General features: G+C 37.0%; 1 protein-coding gene and 1 long non-coding RNA gene across 2 annotated transcripts in view; one reads left to right on the top strand and one right to left on the bottom strand.

Annotated features, from left to right (window-relative positions):
• LOC125235978 (neuropeptides capa receptor) overlaps positions 1–16,623 on the top strand; it is a 243,593-nt gene that overhangs the window by 28,838 nt on the left and 198,132 nt on the right.
• LOC125235979 lies at positions 11,083–13,485 on the bottom strand. The gene is made up of 3 exons (XR_007178151.1): positions 13,428–13,485; positions 12,868–12,963; positions 11,083–11,243 (listed from the first exon to the last, which is right to left on the bottom strand). It is a non-coding gene; the product is annotated as an uncharacterized LOC125235979 (long non-coding RNA).

Here is a 16,623-nt window from a genome sequence, read left to right as displayed (position 1 = left end):
TTCCATTTAATAGTATTATTTTATGTCACATCACTCAGCCTATTTTTAGGGTTATATGGTATTGTATTGTACGAGTAAAACATTTATTTCAGACAACCTTAGTCCATAAAAATAAAAATGGTGTTATCTTTGAACCAAGACGAAATTCAGAAAAGTTTACGAGACATTTTCAAATTATTCGGTTTCCACATACTACACCATGTATATCATAAATGGAGAACTTAGATTGGAGGTCTGTGTATTTAGAAGTTTATTGTTTCATCAGGGGCGGCTCACTCCGCGATCCTTTCACCGCGCTACAAGTACATGCCGGCGGCCGCGAGTTCGCGGGGCATTCAGTGGCGACGACTTTCGCGCGGCGCAATAGAATTCAATGTCGTCTGCACGCGTGCGGTCCGTTTGTTAATTTAGATAATAATTTAGAATGGCGGCGTTTTGTGAACTTCAAAGGAGTGAGCCTTCTGTACTTGTACTATTATATATTCTGTGGTTTAATCAAGTTTATGGCGTAACTGTATTAAAAGCCATCAAATAGTTTGTAAACTTACATAACTTACTGTAGGGTGTGGACGTAGGTATTCTCTTCCTTAATCCATATTGTCCACACTTGCACGGGAAGCATGGTCGCGCGATAGACGATAAAATATCAGGCCGTCCCTATCGCACTTTACTAATAGTGCGATAGGGACGGCCTGATGTTTTATCGTTTATCGCGCGACCATGATTCCCGTGCAGGTCACCCTGCAAGGTCGTAGTACCTTACATTTCGTCACGTGATAAGTGGGCCATTTTTTTCAAAGTTGTCCACCCCATTTTTTTTTTATTTGGAAATTTTTATGTGGTTTAAACTCAGAATCGCGAGCTCTTTCAATTCTAATAGGAGAAAAAAAGTGTCCCAAGGTTTTTTCCCATTCCGTTACCATTTTTCATACATTTTGTATGGCGGTAACGGAATGGAAGGTTCGAAAAATGTATGGAAATCTTGGGACATTTTTTTTCTCCTTTCAGGATTGAAAGACCTCGCGATTCTGAGTATTAATCGCGTGAAAAATTCCCATGTTTTAAAAAAACTTTGAAAAAAATGACCCAAGTCACTCTGTAATTGCAACACTACCACACCTTTATACCACATTGTTGCAGCTAAATCAGGAAAATAAAAACTCAAAAAGTTAATTGAAGTACTACAGGGCCTCTCAAATACAGTAGACACATAGTAGACATTGCAAACGCACACACAAAAGTAATAAGCGATTGTTAGTTCTAATATTTTATCTGTCTCTGGTAAATGTATCAAAGTAATGGGTAATATTACATTACAACTATACACAAACAAATCAAATGTCAAGGGAACATTTTGTTAGGCAAGTTGATATGTTTAGTGCTAAATTACATTGGGCGAGGCTTAGGTATAATTAGTGGCGTATTCTAAGTTCGACCTAACAAATGCGTTATATAATAGTTGTAAAGTTTTAGGGTCCGTAAAATCTTTGCTTTGCCGGAAAATAAATCCCATCATTCTATAAGCTTTCGCTGAAATGTTGTCAATATGAGAAATAAACTGTAGTTCGTTATCGAGAAGTAACCCCAGATCTTTTACTTGGGATACAACCCTTAAATTTTTTTTGTTTAAAGAATAATCATAACTTATCTTATTGCGTTTTCTCGAAAATGAAATAGCACAGCACTTATCTAGATTTAAATACAATTCATTCATATTACAGTATGCACTCAGTCTGTCCAGATCAGCTTGTAGTTTATTACAGTCATCTCTTGATTTTATAATAGAATAGATTTTAGTATCGTCGGCATATAATAATAAATTAGAAAATTTGAAGCAATCGACAACGTCATTAATATAAATATTAAACAATAGCGGGCCCAAATGGGACCCCTGAGGGACGCCGGAATAAACTGGAACAAAACTAGAAATGTGTCCCTTTATAGCCACTGCTTGGGTTCTGTCGCGTAGGTATGAAGTAAGCCATCTCAACAGATTGCCGTGTATTCCAAAAGTTTGTAATTTTAGAATAAGCATGGAATGCGAGATCTTATCGAATGCTTTGGAATAGTCGGTATAAATAACATCTATTTGATAACCCTTATCCATAGCATTAGTCGCAAAATCGACCAACTGACATAAATTGGATTCAGTAGAACGTCTATTGATAAAACCATCTTGCTGATTTATCAACATTGGTCGGACTGCGTAATAAAGTGAATCGTAAATAATGTTCTCGAAAAGTTTAGGAATAATCGACAACTTAGAGATACCGCGGTAGTTTTTTATATCATGTTTATTCCCACTTTTATAAATTGGGACTACGATCGATCTCTTCCAACAACATGGTAATGTCCCGGTTCTTAAAGACAAATTAAAAAGGAGACATAATGGAAAAGCTAACCTTGTCCGACAGTTCTTTAAAAATAGTGGATGAATGCCATCTGGTCCACATCCTTTTGAGGTCACTAACCCCTTAAGGTAGCTTTCAATTAGAGAAGTGGTGATGGTAACGTTACTTATGAGACAATCCGAAAAGGAAGTACTTGGGACGATCTGAGCAGATTGGAAAAGTGGCTGAGAAGTAACATTTTCCACGAAAACTGATTGAAAGTAAGTATTAAATAAATCAGCGACTTCTTTGCCACTACTCCCAACCCGGTTATCTAAAGCAGTGTTTTTCAAAGTGTGGGTCGCGACCCCCAGGGGGGTCGCGGCACTTATCCTGGGGGGCCACGAAGTTTAGGTTTAAGAGAAACTTATGACAGGCTGATTTTTTTCTAACTCAATGAGGTCAAATTCTTGAAAAGTCAAATTCTTATTCCTTTTTTTATATCTACCATTGTTGAAAATGTCAGCTCACATAAATATGAAGTAGCAAATGGGATCAAGCCATTATTTGAAAACCCAGAACGCACCAATTGAAATGGATACCAACTCCAATTTATTAGCAATCTATCAGATGCTAGTTCCAAAATTTGCTTCTTTCACCGAGGCGTACGCGACTTATTCAAAAAAGGATTCAAAATCCAAGTTTTTGAGAAATATCTTGAGAATTGTTTTTTTTTAACTTTGCAAGCTCTCATGGTGGCATAACAGAAATATGGATTTCTACGTTCACGTTCATATTGTGTAAAAATGTTGTCCACAACTATATTTTTGCTAGAAACCCGTTAACTTTATCTGCTGTAATTATTTTTTCGTCAAAGATATCGCGGCAAGATACTCGTTTGCTACTTTCAATAGCCAAACATAATCAGAAAATAAATCTGCAAATCCAGTTTTGTTATACTTGATATAGCTAATATTTGGCAAAGAAAGAGCTATGGGGGTCGCGAAAAAGTTAAGGAGTCATAAAGGGCCGTGACACCATAAAGTTTGAAAACCACTGATCTAAAGAAAGGGTATCAGGAATCCCGTTTACATTCATTTTACAAATATGACTTCTATTCACTTACAGCTAAAGTCCAATATTGCAGAGAACCGATAACGACGTTGAACTGGTATCGCAATTTCGCGCTCGCTCGCTCAAGCTTTCGTGGCGCAGCGGCAAAGCGCGCGACTCGGACGCCGGAGGTCGGGAGATCAAATCCTCGCCAAGACACAAAAAGTTGAAATAATATAATTATTTATCACAGCACTCGATTCACTTCGCACTTTAGAGCGGGAGTTCCGACACTTGACAATATGGCCAACGAGCCAAGTTCCACTTGACCCAAGCAAGACAAGGAGGTACCGAGAAATGAGAATTCCACAACTGCATCGAGAAACACAAATAAAATTAAATTTAAATATTTACAAACTTTAACGAATACACGTCCACTCTGAGCAACGGTGCGACGCAGAAAAAAGCAAATAATAAAAGTTAGGACGATACGGTAGGGGTCAATTCTCCATACAAACGCTCTCGACTATTAAGTTGATTGATTGATTGATTGATTGAAAGTCTGCTAAGGTCAGTTTTATGATTATCCAAGAGGTAAATACTCATCTCCTTGCATTATCCCGGCATTTGTCACGGCTCATGGGAGCCTGGGGTCCGCTTTTGACAACTAATTCCAAGATTTGGCATAGGCACTAGTTTTTACGAAAGTGACTGCTAACCTTCCAACCCGAAGGGTAACTAGGCCTTATTGCGATTAGTCCAGTTTCCTCACGATGTTTTCCTTCACCGAAAAGCGACTGGCAAATATCAAATGACATTTCGCACATATGTTCAGAAAAACTCATTGGTACGAGACGGGTTCGAACCCGCAACCTCCAGATGGAAAGTCACACGCTCTTACCGCTAGGCCACCAGCGCTTCCAAGAGGTAAACACATACATACATACATACATACAATCACGCCTGTATCCCATAAAGGGGTAGGCAGAACACATGAAACTACTAAAGCTTCAGTGCCACTCTTGGCAAATAAGGGGTTGAAAGAAAACGAAACTGTGACATTGCAGTGACAGGTACACACTGTAGATGAAATAGGACAATGTCATTAATATCTCCCGTCAATCACCATTAAATCCTTGACATTATGTCTCCGGTACGATACGAGTAACTTATCTGTCCAGTAGGCCTAGCACATGATGTCAGCGAGAGTATGTCGCCGCGAGATAGATGACACGTCTTCTTCTAACTGTATTAATGACATAAGGACGGGTAGTCTATCTCGCGGCGACATACTCTCGCGGCCATCATGTGCTAGGCCTACAGGTGCCGTAGCCGAATGGCATTTCTCCGACGCGAAACGAAAACGAAACGCCGCGAAAGGTAGTCTGGCTCTGTCACGCCAATATGCAAGAGCGATAGAGATAGATATCTACGAGCGTTTCGTTTCGTGAGCGTTTGTGCCATTCGGCTACGCACCCTGAAATCCTTTACCTATATCCAAAACCTTTGTACAAAAGTGTGTGTGATTGACAACAAAGAACTGGGCGGACGTAGGGATGATAATCTCTCGTGAAAATCGTGTACCTGAGGTAACGAATAATCCCATCAAATACATTAATGTGAAATGAAAGCCAAGTTTGATAATTTGCGCTATTGTCAACTTCGCTTAAAGTGTTAATTTCAAAGTCACGTGTCAGTCAGTTGAATCTAATTAGAGTGCAGAATTTGACTTGGCTTGCTGTTACTTTATACCGTGTTTTCTTATTTCCGTTAGGTACCTACATTCGACACGTCGTTAGAGTCGTTAGACTCTTTACCTGAAGCTACGGTACGAGTGGACATTACCACTAGTTAGTTTTAAAATTACTGGCAGTCCTTTTTCAAAAATAGTATTCCGTCGTTTTCCACAGACATTCGAACGGCGAATTCGTGCGTTCGAAATTCAAAAATCGATCCCCTGTCGCCCGATTCGTAACAAAGTAGGTAGATTTTTCTTTTTTTTTAGCCTTTTGGAGTGTCCCACTGGGCATAGGTCTCTTCCGTGGCTCTCCATAACTTATTCTTAATTCGGAAAAACATGTTGTGTTATGGTATGTTATACAGACATGATGCAGTATGTTAACTTATCTATGTATTTTTATAAAAGTCTAGTGCGTTGTTTTATAATGTAGCCAACTGGATGCCTCATTTCCATTCCAATCAATAGCCCGTGGAGCGACCTCCCGCCAAAATTCAAAATGGCCGTAAGTGCCCAGCGAATTTGAGTAGAAAAACTTGAGGTTACCTTTTGATACTTAATTTGTAATTGTACTTAAGTTTTATAATTATATAACATATGTTACACATCGTTTACATCGTTAGAAAGCTGCATAAATATGCTATAAATTACAATTAGAGAAAGGTAACTGACCTGTAATTAGCAATCCAAAAACAAACATTCCTTTTCGAGTTTCATTTGTTTGTATTATTTTTTCATTTGTTTGTGTCACTCATTAAAACACTTTGCCTTTTTACACAACTTGTTCACATTTGTATTTTGATCGCTATAAAATTCCGCGTCGATAGATACCATTGGTTTTCACCAACACGCACTATGCACTACACAAGAACTATTTATTTATGCAGTGTTTTTGCGCGCTCAACGCGTCGCCATGCCGCCATTGCAAGGTCACGTTTCGGAAATTGACTATTTTTGGTGCCTTGGATTCGAGTAAAATGAACAATATCAGCGTTTTTATGTTGGTAGAACTGTCTCACACTGATTTTTAATCCAATCGGGAGTGATAACACAACCGAATCTGTCAAAGAAGCCCACCAATAGCAACACTACTCTTATAGACACGGTATGTCTATAGGGCGCTACCCGCCAACATAAGTTATGGACACATGGTGTTTATAGGACGCTCCACGGGATAGATACGATTAGATTAAATTTTATTTATTTGTTAATGGAAATTACATGTTATTTTAACTTAAGTATATCACAAATTCACAAAAAGATAATAATTAATTGGTCATCTATAAGTGGGCTTGGGTTTTGATGTTAGACGAGTCAGTAATGACGCAAGTATGAAATATAATCACCGATGAAGTGTAGGGTTCTAATGACCCTCGCGTAGGATCCTTAATAATAGAAATTTAATACGTTTATCAACATTTTAGGTTACGCGTGCCCAGGCGCCTCACGATTCTAATTGTTAAAGTTATGAGGGGTCAAAAGTGGCTGCAAATAGATCGTGTAACACGTGTCGCTAGTTCTCTTTCTCTAATAGGTATTTGTCTGCATTTAAAATGAATTATTTCACACCAAGCATGGAATCAGCACCAGAAAAGGAAATGAAAGCCAAGGAAAATGTAAGCAGTTAGTTTTAGATTTTATTTCTATTTTATAAATAGTACAAAAGTCAAAAGAGTAATTGACTCGACAGTCACTGCCGTGAGATCATTGCACCCTATTTTATATAAGTTTCATAGTCACATCGTTTCGACGGTTCGAAAAATAGTAGTCATGTAGAGTCTGGCTAATGAAAGTTGATCCCGAAAAACGTGACAATTTCAAAAAAATTGGAGCTGGCAACACATTGATAACATGGTTTCTTTTTTATTATTTCTAATTTATTTACAGCACTTACTTTACTAATTTTTATGGTGTTAATTATTATTTATAGATTTCGCTGTTAACTTTTACCGAAATTCGTTAAAGTGACAGTCACACTGACAGATGACAATCGATGATATGACATCCAGGGTTGCTGTTTAAAAAAAATACTGGGTTCAACTTTCATTAGCCAGACTCTACATATTTGAACGTTGCCGCATGGTGCCGGCATCAGGAAATAATATCACCACCCCATCTCATCCCGTGAGAGTTGTATAAGGCGACTAAGAGAAAACAGACGGCGGCAGATATGCACATGAGCAAGGCTCGCCCGATCCTTCGCTGGGCCCTTGCTCACGAGACCTGTGCACGCCGCCAACTACAGAATAAAGATGTGTCGTTCGCGAGTGAGTGATTCAAAAGAACTAGGTACGATCACTACCACTCTTGCAGACACTTTTTTCGCATATATTGCAGAAGTCACGTTTGGCAGAAACACCTTACGCAGAATTCGATTTGGCATAAATCATTTTGCAGATTTTTATAACACCGAATCGTATGTTGTCATAATGTTGATGAGCATAATAGTCTTCTAGGCGAATAGTACTTTCGCAGATAATATTTGTGCATACTATTTAGGCGGCATAAACTTGCAATTTGCTTTTTCATAGCTAGTCGGATGTGTTAGGGATGCAAGATACCTAACACTCTTCCTCGCTTCGCTCGTCGTCGTAACTAATAGTTCTGCTCTTGTAATAGTATGTTATACAATTATTATGGTTCATAAAATTATGCTAAATCAAAGTCGACCAAAGTAATGTTATTTAAAACAATATTCTGCCAAATAAAGTATTTCTTTTGACTGAACTCGCTCACTCTTCAACTCAGTAGGGAACAAATAATATCTGCGAAGCTTTATCACATGTTTAGTTACGTCATCACTCATAAAATTCACTATTATTTAATGCACAACTTATTGGAAAAAGCTTATTTACAAACTATATTCACATGGATGGATTGTTGACATTGACAATCTGATCTGACAAACGAATGACGTTCCGATATTGCGTCTTGGTTCTAATTACAAGTCAAAGAGGTAATAATCACTGATATTGATTATTATACTTCCTGAATACATCATTCAGTGTAACAATTAGGAATAGGTGTGATCTTTCATTGCGAAATTACTTACTAAATTGATTTAAACAATCTTTCACAAAATAATATTTACGGAACACTTCACTATTGGACTACATAGGTATCAATACCAATAGCTCTGTCTCTCTCTAAAACAGCTGCAATCTGCACGTGTTAATAGGCAAACATCCGCGTGATGATCGTGAACTTTATTACGTAGGGCGTACGGCTTAGTAAACAAAGTAGTTATGATCTTTTTCTTATCGTATCCCAAGTCCCAGGTATGTCCCAGTTATATCCCAAGTCCCAGGTTTGTCCCAGTTATATCCCAGGTATGTCCCAGTTATATCCCAGGTTTGTGCCAGTTATATCCCAGGTATGTCCCAGTTATATCCCAGGTTTGTCCCAGTTATATCCCAAGTATGTCCCAGTTATATCCCAAGTCCCAGGTTTGTCCCAGTTATATCCCAGGTATGTCCCAGTTATATCCCAGGTTTGTCCCAGTTATATCCCAGGTGTGTCCCAATTATGTCTCTTATAGAGAATCTATAAAAGGGTCGGAGCGAGCCGACGCGCGTCATTCTTAAAATATCTACAAGACTAACAGTGTCTCTGGCTTTCGTGTGTTATACTGGTGAGTGAAGTTGTTCTGCTATTATTTCTCTGTTTGTTTTTACTTGGAAATTATTCTAAGTGATTGTAAACTTTGAAATTGTGTCTTTGTTTGATTGTGCGGGGACAATATCGTCGTACAGTTGAATTTGGACCTGTGGTGGAATTGCTTTACTGTCAGTTGTGGGGTTAATTTAGTGTTCTATTTATAGTGTAGTGTAATATTTAAATTGTTGTGTATAGTGAAGTTTTCTGTGCTTTGTTTCATGAGTGCCGTCAAGCAATACAAAGACTGGGTCGATGTATGGCTGGTGCTTGGAGATAAGTCTGTGTTTGGTTTTGTAGGGAGTAATTCTTGCAAAACTAAGCTTAGATTATAGCATGTAAAGGAAACTTCACTCGTTTGTTTAGTTGGTCAGTAAAATTGAATTTAGTAATTTTCTATGGGGTTATTTTGTGAAAGTTATAAGCCAGATCATTGTTTGTGACAGACTGTTGTCCGGCTAAGCGCTTTATACCTTGCGGCTGTTAAACATAAGGCGTTTAGGGGTCTTTTGTTCCAAGTGGAGGGCTTGGGCGCTTTTATTTACTTACAAAAGCGTATTTTCTCACCGGTCTCAAAGAGTCCAACTGTTAGATGGAAGTGAGGACTTTCACGATTGACGAAAGACATTAGGAGTAATCCTTGCTCACTGAAGTCGGCAGTATTTGAGGCTGGGGTCCTATATTTATATATATTTATTTACTCGGTGCTCTGGTCCATGCTGGCGTTGGTCGCTGGGGATTTTGGTTGTGATCGATCCACATCTAAGTAAAGTTTGATCTCGGCTGGGTCTCCCATGTGGCTGCTACTGGTGTGTCCTAGAATACTGGATATATACACGGATAGGGCGATCTACTCTCTGCTACCCTAGCCCGCGGGCAAGAGCAGAGGGGGGGATCAGAACACAAGCCTATAGGTTGCCTATCTCAGCTTCGCTGGCTGAACTGTACAGCTTATGGTAGGGATACACTTGTGCATATTTTGAACATTAGATCTATGGTAAGTGACGGTCTTTGTTTCAGATATGCTAGAGTAGGGAAAACGATAGGACTAGGGTAAAGTCACACACTATTTCTATGAAAGTAGAGTTCTTTTATGATTGGTCTTAAATTATAATTGGTCAACGTGTATTGTGGAGAAATAATTTAACTACTACTATTTATATGGTTTTGATGGACTTTAAATGTGGTGTTTACTATCTTAAAATATGTGGTAAAACTGGTAATTTATAAAAACTCTTATTACTTAATTTATTTGAGTGAAATTAATAATTGTGGTAGCAATTTCTGATTTTTCGGTGTGGCTGCGGGACACTTAGTGTTGCTAACTGGTTTTTCAAGGTAAATTCTATCAAGTTGGTTAGGGAAACAAACTATTCTTTGGAATAAAAAGCATAGGTTTGTTATAGGGCCCAGTGGCATGCGAGCGCCGTCCACTGATGGAAAGTCTAAAGCTTAGAAAAGTTTGACTTACTTATTTCTTATAAAAGTTAGCAACTGCTCGGTGTTTCGATAAAACATTAGAAAGATCGAGAAGTTATGGTCTATTAGCAGTATTGGGGAACGGGGGGTTTAGCTAGGGACAAGAAACAAAACAAAAAGGGGGTTAGTTTGTAGATAGATAGCCCTTCAGGCTTACTTGCTTAGGATCCTGATAAAGTGGTTTGATCAGGTCAGGGGTCCCATACCGTATCGCAAGCCCTTGCCCAAGCCGGGACCACTAATAAGGCGTAGCGGATGATTACCAAAATATCTTTTAATATTTATTTCATGTAAGTTTCACTCACTAACTTTTATTCTAAAATTTCTTCATCATGTCATTAATTTTCTCACATATAACTTTCTAGGCCTAAATTTGATAAAATACTCTTCTATAACACTATATTATTATGCTACAATAACCTTTATTCTTTTTTTAAAATATAAATAAATAAAATTTTAAAAATTAGTCAAAAATACAGCTGATACTCATTAAAGGATCTAGGTTATCGCGGTTCACATCGAAGGGTTCTACTTATTCACGCTAGACGATCACAAGGCCAAATTTACGGGGTATATTTAAAGGGGGGGTTATCCATACTGTTGGTTAGTCAAGTAAGTAAGTAAATAAGTAAGGTGAGCGGAGGTTTTAGTTACATTTGGTTCCGTGCCCAAGGGATCTAAGATGTGCTCTGTAGAACACATCTTGGATACCAAGGTTTATAAATAAATAATAGGAATTAGCCTTACCAGGCTACATTTGTTGTTGTGAAGATGAGTGGGTGTGCTGTATTTCTGACTTATTTCATCTCTAAATAAAACTCATATACCTAATATTTTTATTCAATCGCTATTTCATAAAAACAAAAATAACTTTATTGTTAGTAAACACGTCTGTAGTATTTTCTTCCATTGTTAATTCTTGACGCGTTCCGGGAGAGGTCATGCATCGATGCGGAGTCGATTGTATGTTCATTTCCTACCTCTGGATTCTGAAAAAATAAAATAATAAAATTAAAGTAGCGTAGTAACTAAGACAAAATCGATTTCTAGGAAGTTAGCTCATAATCGTAGTGGTTGAACTAAACATCGTCCCGATTAGGCCATTTGATTTGCATTGCTACGTAGCAATTGGTGGCATTGGCACATCTTGACGTTCCTTTGCGCCTATGCGAAGTACTATTATTTATTCTGTGCCTTAATGTATGTTTTTCTAGCTGTGGGATAGGCAGGGCTAGTACGTAAAATACTAGGTACTTATAGAAAAAATACCCATGTACCTAAAATAAAAGGCCGGAGGCGCGGAGCTGTAGCACTTTAGAAGAGTTTGCCACCTCGTGACCGAAATTGGAAACATAAGTGTGTGAACTATGTATAATAGCAATAGAATTTCATGTTAAAACAAATTGTGCTCTATCGGCCTAGTACATTTTCATAGCAGGTTCTGCCATCTCCAGGGCTATTTTGAAAGCTTTACATCTCATTTGCGCTTCACATCGCAGCGTCTGGCAGCTTCGATGCTGTCTGATATAGTCTATGAACTCTCTGATGTTATGTATGTTCCTAGAAGGCGTCTGTTATACAGAATTTCATTTATAGGCAGGATAACTACTAGTTAGAACAGTAAGTAGGTCGCTAACATAGTCTAGATGTAAGATTATTTTCCTAAAATAATCCAGGATACCTAAGCCCTAGATTTAAGACCTAGTAATACAAGAAGATAGGCTTTAGTCTAATTGTTATGGGGGCGCGATTATTCATTGTCGCGCTGAAGTACAATATTATATGGGGCGTCCCGCCATTTTTCTATGAATGCTGAATAGCTACACGCATGTGATACTATGACAAGTACATCCTTCGATGGATGGTTTGTTTGCATTTTAGTTGTCACGCTATAATCTACGTATTGTCTCACAGGATTTCATACATCATACAATAAATTGACAAAGTCTTTATACTGAATATTTTCACTATGAGAACAAATGTCTGTCTGTTAGGTTATACGTATTAATCATGTTAGGACTAATTTAGTTCATTAGCTTATAAGTCATCATATATTTTCATATTACATCCGTAGTAGACAAGCATACGTCCCTCTTGATGGTGAGAGGTCACCGTAGCCTATGTCTGCCAATTATTTCAATAAATTAAATGCACAGTGCGAATTTCAACTTTCTATAAGTATATATTTTTGCTATAGTACAAACAAGTATGTATGTATGAACAATATTTTCAACTGGTACACATGACATGTTATCTCACTTAGATTGTGTACACAGCTTTTATACGGAACCTTACACTGTCGCAATATTTCACGGATCAGGCATATGCCAACATACATATTTTATTAGTTAAGTTAAATAGCTACACAATCGTCACCAGATTTCCTACGAAATTACCAGCATCTGGGAGGTCGTACCTTGCCATACCTTAACTCCACCACTGCTTGATCATTGTCACAATTGCTTAATGAATTTCATGAAAATTGATTGAAATTTGTAATATTCCTGTTAAGTAGGCATAGATAATAAGCACTATTATCATTATAAAACCATATTTTACTGAGGTTCAGAAAAAGTATGTAGTATGTGGTACGCATTAAGTATGTAAACTTACCTAACATGACCGGGTCCAGTCTGATTGTCGGATTACTTTGTTGTTCAGTAACGTTGAGCATGAGCTGGTAGTGTAGATCAGTGAGCCTTTAGTACACTGAAAGGAAATAGTCAGACATTAGAAATGTTCATGTAGATAGCGTAAGAAAAAGGGTTTAGTTTTAGAGTTGGGATCTGCTGAATAGGGTTCAATATTATTTCGTTTATCTATTCACGGGGGCGCGTCGCTTAATTTTGGAACTAAGGCACGCCCGTGAGAAATATTGTGTCAGAAAAAACAATGCATACAACAAAAATTACAAAAGAAAAAAAAAATATATTAAAAAGTTTGAGAACCCCTGCTTAGCAGTTCATATCTACATGAGCTAGGACATAAATTAGTAATAAGTTTGCTTAGCCAATAAAATGATGATGAGTCAGTTAAGTTTGATTTTTATCCGGTCGCTCATGCCTCGCCATTTTGCTTTACGCTTCACTTCAATTTTCTAGATAATGATGCCATGAGCTGTTCACTTTTAAATTTAATAATTAGAACGTGTTATTATAATAAAACATAAGTACCTTTCATTTATATGAAGTCAGTAGATATATGGAAGACGGTCCAACCTGAAGCGTGGCCTCTCGGGTAAAACCTGAAATTGTACATATTGAAAGATTAGTTAAAAAAGGGTGTATGTATGTTTAAGGAATCTTATTTATAAATACGTACCATTAAGATTGTTTATATTTATCTAGTTCATTCACAGTTAGAAAAAAAAGCTACCATATCCATTTTTTCCAAGTAATGCAGTTTTCCTGCCGAGTCGTTTTACTTACTAAGTAGGGTTAGTTAAGTCTAAAAGTAGCTTCTTAGTGGTAATGATTTTTGTACTTACTTGGAGATAGTACTAAGACAGAGAGCAGTCCATAAAGGACACACCGGAAAATTCCTCAGTCCACCTGCACATTGCCGACAGCTGGTTGATGTTCTTCGAGGATGGTTACCCATTTCATATACTGAAAATTGATACATACACTATTTAAACTCAATGTAGCAGAAATAAAATCTATATTAAGTCTAGATTCTCAGTCTACATAATTTTATTTAAGTGTCCAATCCAACATCAATCTTTATCTTTGAAAAATACAGTTTGTACAAGACTCAATGCTCATTTTTAAATGCCATAACATTTATTTGAAGGCCTACAAATATTACTTTCCATAATCAATAAGCTAGTGCCTCAGAAAAATAATTAAGTCATTTCATTGTTTGGAACCGCAAAAATTTTATAAATTCCAAGTACAGTTAGGTAGCCTAGGTCAAGTAAGTTAATCGAAGATATATTTTTGATGTTTACTCTTTAAACGAGGTGTGTTCAGGAGTTTCGTGTTTCATGACAGATTGAAGAGTAAAAACAAAAACTTACCTTTGCCGTAAAGTTAAGTATCCAGTTTATTTTTTACGTCCATTGCACTAGGCTAGATTTCACTAAGTCAACTGTACACCTAACACTTATTGCAATGAATTAAAATAACGCGTTTTCGCCTGATTTCCTAACGAATTTATAGGTTATAAAAATTAAAACTCACTTAGTGACACAAACATATTTTACATTGATCTGAAAGTTTATTCTTCGGACCACATTTGAAATATTAAATGGAAAACATTTGTTTTAAGTTATTACAGATTCATGTTGTAGGCAGTATAGCGCTAAAATGGTCCATACATAAATAGATCTGTCATTTTAAGCGAAGCGGTTTAGCGGTAAACATGACATAGAATAGAGAAAATAATTTAGCCACAGATACATATATATACGCTTTTCTCCGCCAAAAGGTGTTCTATTGGCGACAATACTCAAACTGCCATTGTTCTTAAGTTGTTATTCTTGATCGTCATACAATTTGGTAGCAGATAAATTATGATTAAGGTGTAACATGTTGTCCAACGGCTTGCGGTTAGTAATTAATTTAAAAAAATTAAATATTGATGAATGTAGGACCTCTTATAAATAAAATAAAATTTTCTTTGTCTTCGAGTCCAGAGTAGAGTGGGGTAAAATGGAATAACTAAACTGGAAGTTATTATGTAATTTTATTTCTGTTTTTATTATTTATTTTGATTACTTTTAAAAGCGTTGGCTTTCTGTAAACAATCGAGTGAAAGCGTAATTGAGGAGGAATGAACGAGTGTATGTGTATAAGTTAGAGGAGATGAATGCTTATAGATGTATGAATGTTTTGATAGATTGAATGGCTGGATATGACGGATGTAAGATATGAAAGTGTGTCTCGAATGTTTTAATTTATGGAATGAGTGGATTGATACAGACAGACAGCGCTGGAAAGTGGTCAAAACTAGTTTGGTCGGAATTTGTGGGGAACAAACAAGGGGGGGAATTTTGGGAACACATTAGTCATAAAATTCTTATTGGTTAGGTTAAAATCCAATGGATTCGACCCATTTCAAGGGTAGTTTTTTATGATTACTACTACACAAGGTAATAAGACCCATACGAAAACCACACACCTCGTCTTGAATGGGATGTATTTGACAATCGACATATTTAAGGGCCGATATCGTCTAGTGAGAACGAGGCTCTTTTCAATATTTGTTTCCTTCTTATATGTTCAAAGATGTGAAGTTTAGTATCATCAAATAATTTCTTCATTTGATCAAATAAAGATATGGTACCGAGTTGAGGTACATGCTTATGTCATTTAAGGTTTGTTTTATAAAAAAAAAAACACCCAAACAAATCTTAAGTCAGTATATTTTATTCAAGTATGAGACATGCGCCAAGACATGTGGCTGGGAGTGATTAGGTAGAGAAATTGGTTTGAGTTCCGACAATGGAGATTGAAGGCTCTGGACTTATAATGAGAGCTCTAAAGGTTTCTTCGTAATTGCGTGGGAAGTTATTGTGAACTCGTTGAAATTATTACGGTAATTATTCCGGTCCAACAGTGTGGATGGAATGAATATTCGCCGCGACCGGGGAACGAGCTAGCAAGAACGGGTTAATAGGACCTATCAGATTCACAACCTGATATCCCTGGCGGTGCGTGGACTCTGGGAAAAGAGTTATCATGGTTCATTGTCGAGATTCTGATGAGCTGATTTCAAAACTGAGTCGCTAGCAGTTGCATAGTATTGGAATACACACCACACGATTAGAAATGGGGGGATATTTCCGACTGATCTAGAGATATTTTTCTTTTATTCTTTTATTCAATTTTATTGCTTCTTTTGCTAAGTGAGATTGGATTTTTTTACAAACCACTTTGTATTTTATAAAAGAAATCCAATCTGGGGGCGAGTTGTAACAGAACAAGCGTCTATGACGAGGAAATGGACTCGTTATTACATATAAAACTTACGGCGAATCAACTTTTCCTTGACCAATTTTTTGGTGCATATTTCCTTCGGGATTTCATTGAATATTTTAACAAATAATATCTGCGAAGCTTTATCACATGTTTAGTTACGTCATCACTCATAAAATTCACTATTATTTAATGCACAACTTATTGGAAAAAGCTTATTTACAAACTATATTCACATGGATGGATTGTTGACATTGACAATCTGATCTGACAAACGAATGACGTTCCGATATTGCGTCTTGGTTCTAATTACAAGTCAAAGAGGTAATAATCACTGATATTGATTATTATACTTCCTGAATACATCATTCAGTGTAACAATTAGGAATAGGTGTGATCTTTCATTGCGAAATTACTTACTAAATTGATTTAAACAATCTTTCACAAAATA

The sequence above is a fragment of the Leguminivora glycinivorella genome, chromosome 18, assembly GCF_023078275.1.
Source record: "Leguminivora glycinivorella isolate SPB_JAAS2020 chromosome 18, LegGlyc_1.1, whole genome shotgun sequence".
Classification (NCBI taxonomy): Eukaryota; Metazoa; Arthropoda; class Insecta; order Lepidoptera; family Tortricidae; genus Leguminivora; species Leguminivora glycinivorella.
The sequence above is the reverse complement of the archived record's forward strand: the minus strand, read 5'-3'. Positions and strand labels throughout refer to the sequence as shown.